Source organism: Ptychodera flava, chromosome 4, assembly GCF_041260155.1.
Source record: "Ptychodera flava strain L36383 chromosome 4, AS_Pfla_20210202, whole genome shotgun sequence".
Classification (NCBI taxonomy): domain Eukaryota; kingdom Metazoa; phylum Hemichordata; class Enteropneusta; family Ptychoderidae; genus Ptychodera; species Ptychodera flava.
Window position 1 is genome coordinate 30,670,324 of NC_091931.1, and position 6,673 is coordinate 30,676,996.

The window sequence follows — 6,673 nt, forward strand, 5'->3', positions numbered from 1 at the left end:
AACGAACGCATTTATACTAGCTATTTATATAGTGGTGATACAATGTCAGCAGAAATTTAGAATTTTTATTTTAGCTAATAACATATTTGTATACTTGATGACCTTTGGAATATTTGGTGAATATAGTCCATGAATGTTGATCATAACAGATTCAATGAAATGGCAAACATGTGGCACAAAATTCAATATACAAACAACTGCAATATATATTGAAACACGGGAGCATTTTCAGTTCATATCTGGTATATTAAAGATCCATTAGCTGTAACTTTGGTCATTTTTTGTTTGTTCTGTGTGTCATCTGCAGTTTCTGGTTTGAATCCCTGAACCATGGAGAAATTCCTAATATTTAGCTCATGAATATACCCTATATGAGTATAATCTGCATTGTTATTGTTCAAATTTTGTATTCAGGTCCGGACTAGAATACATTTATCAACAATAACAATGGTCATTTCACATATACAGGCTGCGTTGGCAAGCAGGACACCGGGCATTGGTCATGATGATCGGATTATAGTAAACTTCTGTAGTAGATACGTTGAAACAGAGTAGCGAAAAATTAGTCAAAAGTTACAGCTAATGTCCCTTTAAAGTCAAAGAAGTACCAGATACTACAAGAAGTTACATCCCATCATGAAGTTCGGAAGTTGTTTGCCAAGCGGTAACAATGAACGGATTAACAGACTTCTCGCTTTTGATATACACTTTCAATGAAGTTTATTACCTATCCTTCAACTTCATTTCCAGGCTCTGCAGAGAGGACTTTGAGTTTTGCAGAGCCTAGAAATGGGTAGACAAGGCCAAGACAATCATTGTTACATTGCTACGAAGAAGTTAGAGGGTGTGCATCGTTTTAACTTTAACCAGTACTGAAGAAACATTTGGTAAGTTATATATAGAATCCACCCAAAACTAGTTTTTCATTTCTATAAAGTTCTATTGTAAGGTATTTTTAAAATGCAAACATGTTTCTCATAGGTTTGCAATTTTACATGTATGATTTGCAAATACATAGCTTTGTAACGCCCTCCCTTGAAGAGGTTTTACCTTGAAGCGTCTCTCACATGGCTAAGGGGTGTGAATGTTGGGTCAAGATCGTACGAGGTAAAGATAGGAGATAGCTCCAAAGACTGGCGTGAAATGTCCACGTGATGACCACAGTATAATATAATTTTGTAGTTATGTAAGTTTAGAAAAGTGTATAACTTTGTAGCGAATGTACACTGACGAACAGATTTGAGACGTGGAGTGACACATTGCCATCTTGAAAGAAAGATTTACAGTTGTGGTACAATCATCATCTCAGTGTGTAAACTTCAGTTACTGAAAGTAATACGATCCAGACTGGTACCTCAACTCGTATTCCCCTATCTACGAGCGCAGTACGTTCAAGCTTAACCCATTACCAAACTGTTGTAAGGGGTGCACTCGGGTACAAAGTTTTAGACTTTGCAGACAGCTAACAACCGTCGCTTCAGGCTAAGACAGTCATTGCCATCGAAACGTTTATTCGGTTTTCGTATCTTACACTAAATGCTCGCAGTGCTTATCATGTCTTTTCTACATCTTTTCTTGCTTTTTAAGTGATAGCTAAGAGCAATGCGTGTGAAACATTATGTGCCTCGGGCGTGGTCTTTTGTGCTGTAAAATTTCATTTCTGGAGGTTAATAAAATATTATTGGGTTCGATAAAATCGTTTTGGAACTGAATATTGCACAGATAAGGTATTAAATAAGAAAATCTATTCCCTATTAAGATTCAGATTTGCCTCGTTTGAATGACATTTGGCTGATGCAGCAAAAGCTTCAACGACTATAATTCACAAAAATAGGCGCCAATATTTTTTTCTACGGATGTCGGCGCGATATCTCAAGAACGGTTCATCGGATCAGAATCAAATCTCTTACATTGATTCAGTTTGCAAATGGCAAGAACGGGTTATTTTTTGGTGGATGGGCTTGCATATTTTATTCTCATTTGCATAATTAATGATTGTAGGAAAAATGGATATACATTGACAAAAGCTGCCCATAATTTGATGAGAATTGCTACAAATCTTTATTACTCTGGGATACATTTAAAGTTACTTAGGAATGACATGTAACTTAATTGCTTAACCTAATTGAACTTTCCTAATTTAGGGATTTATCTGCATTGACTTCAACAAAGTTTACGAAATTTGCTACGTACATTGGAGATACTATGATATAACATTTTTGCAAGTCATATAGCGTTTTCACCACAGCTAATTACTAATTTGCATATTTAATGAACTTTTCTTATTAAAGACTTTTTAGTGATAGCTAAGAGCAATGCATGTGAAGCATTATGTGCCTCGGGCGTGGTCTTTTGTGCTGTAAAATTTCATTTCTGGAGGTTAATAAAATATTATTTGGTTCGATAAAATTGTTTTGGAGCTGAATATTTCACGGATAAGGCATGAAATAAGAAAATTTGTTTCCTATTGAGATTCAGATTTGCCTCTTTTGAATGACATTGGTCACATGCAACGAAAGCTTCAATGGCTATAATTTACAAAAATAGGCGCCAATATTTTTTTCTACCGATGTCGGATGATACATCATAATGTATTGACGTTCCATCATCAAATGAACATTGGCAAAAAACACTTTTTGCAAGCATATAGCCGCTGGCCCATGTTCCTTGGAGAGATCTAGAAGCACCATGTAATGTAGTGATAAGATATAATCATATCTCACAGCATGAGAATACTATACTATTAGTTTCTTGAAATATTGCGCACTCTCAGAAGGCAACCTTAGCGAACACTTTAGCCAGGTTCCGCAACAGTCGATATAGGTGGCGCCATAATCTTCGTGTAGCGTAACTTGTTCACATTAGCTCCAAGTTTTCTGCGTTTGAACAGCCAAGCGACAAAAGGACACTTCAAGCTGATGTTATTTGAAATTCTATTTTCATAAATACAATTGTAAAGCATTAATGAGGGTGGTCAGGAAAATGATTCTTTGGCGAACCTTTATTCGTCGATTGAATCACTTTCCTCAATTATGACTGTGCATCGGCAATGGACAGTAATTACTGAAGACCCTCCGGCGAGACAGTCCTGTCTGGGTTTAACAAATATATGACTGACAGCACAAATTTTACTCTGTATTAGATTTGTAATCGGCGTAGCTGACGGCCATGATATGTTTTGAAGAATCTGTGTTATGATATTTGAACAATACCCATCCTTTGTTACGAATGTCCGACGTTTTCCGCTGGAGGAATAAATGTTTCTGTCGCTGTATCGCTATCCTCCGACTTACATAAGGCATAGATATTTATCATACACATTCTGAGTTCTACACAACATCATGAACAGCCCAGCAACAAATTCGAAACAGAAAAGTCGCGCATGCGTGTAACAAAATATAAGCTTAATCGAATTAGGAGAGAGAGAGAGAGAGAGAGAGAGAGAGAGAGAGAGAGAGAGAGAGAGAGAGAGAGAGAGAGAGAGAGATGGACGTTCACCAAATGGTCCTTAGAAAAGTTAGTCAGCTTTCTCACATAGAAAAATTAAATTATGTCCAGTTTTCGAAAACAACGAGGTCAGTTGTCCAACCCTTCATCAGATGGAAGGTTGGGTTTGATTCTTTGGGTATTTGTTAATGGCATTCGCCATTTATTGACGGACGGTTCCATGTTTTCTACAGGAAAGAGAGTTGGGCTCGGGCTGTCGAATCCATTATTGTTCAGAATATGATCGGTATATCACTTTAATTCGTTTGCAAAAAGCTACATGTATTAGCCAAGTGTAGGTTGAGACAGCTTAAATTCTCAAAGAGCATTTAAAACGAAATGAGTACATACATACATGCATCACACACAGACACACACGCATACATACATACAGACAGACAGACAGACAGACAGACAGACAGACAGACAGACAGACAGACAGACATACATACATACATACATACATACATACATACATACATACATACATGCATACATGCATACATACATACATACATACATACATACATACATACATACATACATACATACATACATACATACATACATACATACATACATATATACATACAATCAATATGTATGATCACTTAAACGGACGGAAACAGTTATGTGTGACGGGAATGTTTTATTTTGACCGTGAAATGTGCTGTATCACAAGATGCACATCACATATTAGTGGAAATATTATCAGACAAGAAAGATGAAGGGTAGTTTACAATAGAATGTTCACTTTAACTCCTGCACAAATCAATCTTCTGTTGTACTTCATTAATTCGTGCAAGTAATACAGATGACATTTTAATTAAGAAAACCGTTTAAACTCGACCAAAATTATCTTGGATGTCCAACAAGGTCCATCAATATGGAGTAGCAAGCAGTGTCAAAACGGCCTGTGTAAATGGTTTTCAAATCTTATCTTTATACAAATAAAAGCGACCATTTCTACCGATCGAATTGATGCTGCGAGTAACAATGTCACATGTATGTGAATTAAAATTTAAAACCAGTGCTTAAGTTGAGAAAGACTTTTCACGTGGAGAAAGGCCTTTTCTGCATCCCTTCGAGCTTGGCTTCTCCCGCCGACGGAGTTACGTAATGTTGATGAGAATATCATCGAGCCAGGGTCACACGATGAAGCCATTCAGCATATGCTTGCGTCCAATTACACTAATACTATGACGACGATGAAAATCAACCACGAACTTGACTGTCTTCCCGGCGAGATCGACACAAAGACCAGATTGAATCATTTTGTTGTAGGTTTACATATTAGCTTGGTCTGTCTTCATGTTAACATGTTTACACCGTTTTTAATACTGTCTATTTATCGGCGTCATGTTAATTGTTTGTGTTCTTTGTCGTTCAGGCTGCTGCAAAATATTTTATGCAAACACTGGTAAAACATTACTACATAGCATTCAATAATCACATCTACAGTAAAACTATCTAAGTGATACATAATGATATAAATTGGTAAAAAGTTAATCTCCGAAAACTCAGGTGATTACATACAGTGTTAAATTAGATGAAGCACTAGTAAACATTCCCACGTGACTCTCTGTCATCCCTCGGCAGTGCTGCAAGGCTAACTGACATCACCTTCAGTGAGATTGGACGAGCACCCATGGGCACTGGTCGGCAACTTCAAACGAGTGACAGAAGACGGTAAGGATCACGTATCATTCACTTGGAGGGTGGTGTATGAAAGCCGGGTAGGCGACAGTTGATCTTGACCGCACGGCAAAATGATGAATCTCAACTTTTTTTTTCTAGAATGAAATTTCCATCGCGTTGTGTTTTGCGACGCCCACTTCTGAAAGGCATTCCAGTTATAATGACGCGTAAATTTGCTAGGACACGTTTAAATCTGATTGGTCTTCGTATGTAGGATTCAAAATAGTTCTTAAATTAATAGTCTCCCATTTGTGTATTGCTAAATATCATCTAACTTTCCTGGTAGAATTTAAATTCCGATGATAAAAATTTTCCTTTTTAAAATTAAAACTTGCCAGAGCAAAGTCATAATAAAGTGACAATGACGAGAAATCACACCCATCCTCATTTGACCATAAACCAATCACGGCTGGACGAGGTAAGTGCCAAACTTAGATAACAGGCTTCCGAAACTGCTAAGTGAAGTTTGAGTTCGACACCGTTATACATGAACTCGTTTCAGGAAATCCGCCAACGATTCACCAAATTAAAAACTGATCGAATCACTTAATTTATGGAAATTGATGCTGTTCTGTGTCAATTGCGCTCAAAACAATCATCACCTAATTAGCGATTAATTTCTATGCACATTGCAAATATAATGAAGTGTAAATTCAAATTTACAAAGATTTCAGATAAATTAACGCTGAATAAATGTTGACACTTAATTTTCACCCATCCATAAAATGTTCTACATTTTCTTTAAAGTCGTGATATGTCTATTAGAAACGTCACAAGGATAAATAAACGTTTTTTGTACGTTTCTGTTTTCATTTCAAGAAAAATAAATGGACTCAAATTGTTGATACATAATATGACAAAAGTTAAAACTTAGCCCGTGCTTCACTTCAAGGTCTGAGACGTGTCGGAACAGTCTTTAGCCCCCTCGGAATGTTCATGTACAAACCTTTTTATCGATATGACGAGAAAGCTCTAATCGTTATAGCATTAGAATCGGTTTTGGGCGACAGTTTCATTAAAGTACAAAATGTAACTAAAGCCTGCATGTCTTTTACACGTTAATGAATGATAACCATTGCAATACAGATACAATTGTATACTACGAACGTGCAAACAGTGTATTTACCTGCCTCCGAGGCGAGATCATAAAAATTGTGCAGCTAAAATACGTGTTTATCAATGTTGATTTCATTGCTATTTGCATTAGAGATTTCATTTGGACGAAAAAGGAACCTTACATTTGTGGTGGATACCAGACGTATATAATAGGTTATTTTAGCTGTTCTGTTGTTAAAGTGAGGCTTAAAATGTGTCAAGCAAGCCACTCTCTCAGTATATTTCAAAATACAGAACAATGCGTATACTAAATTCTCACTGTTCATTAAATTGATGAGTATAGAGGAAACGACAGCGATTTTGTACCTAATGTACCTGTGAACCTGTTGGCAATGAAGATTCATCGATTAAAACGCGCACTTCAGCCTCGACA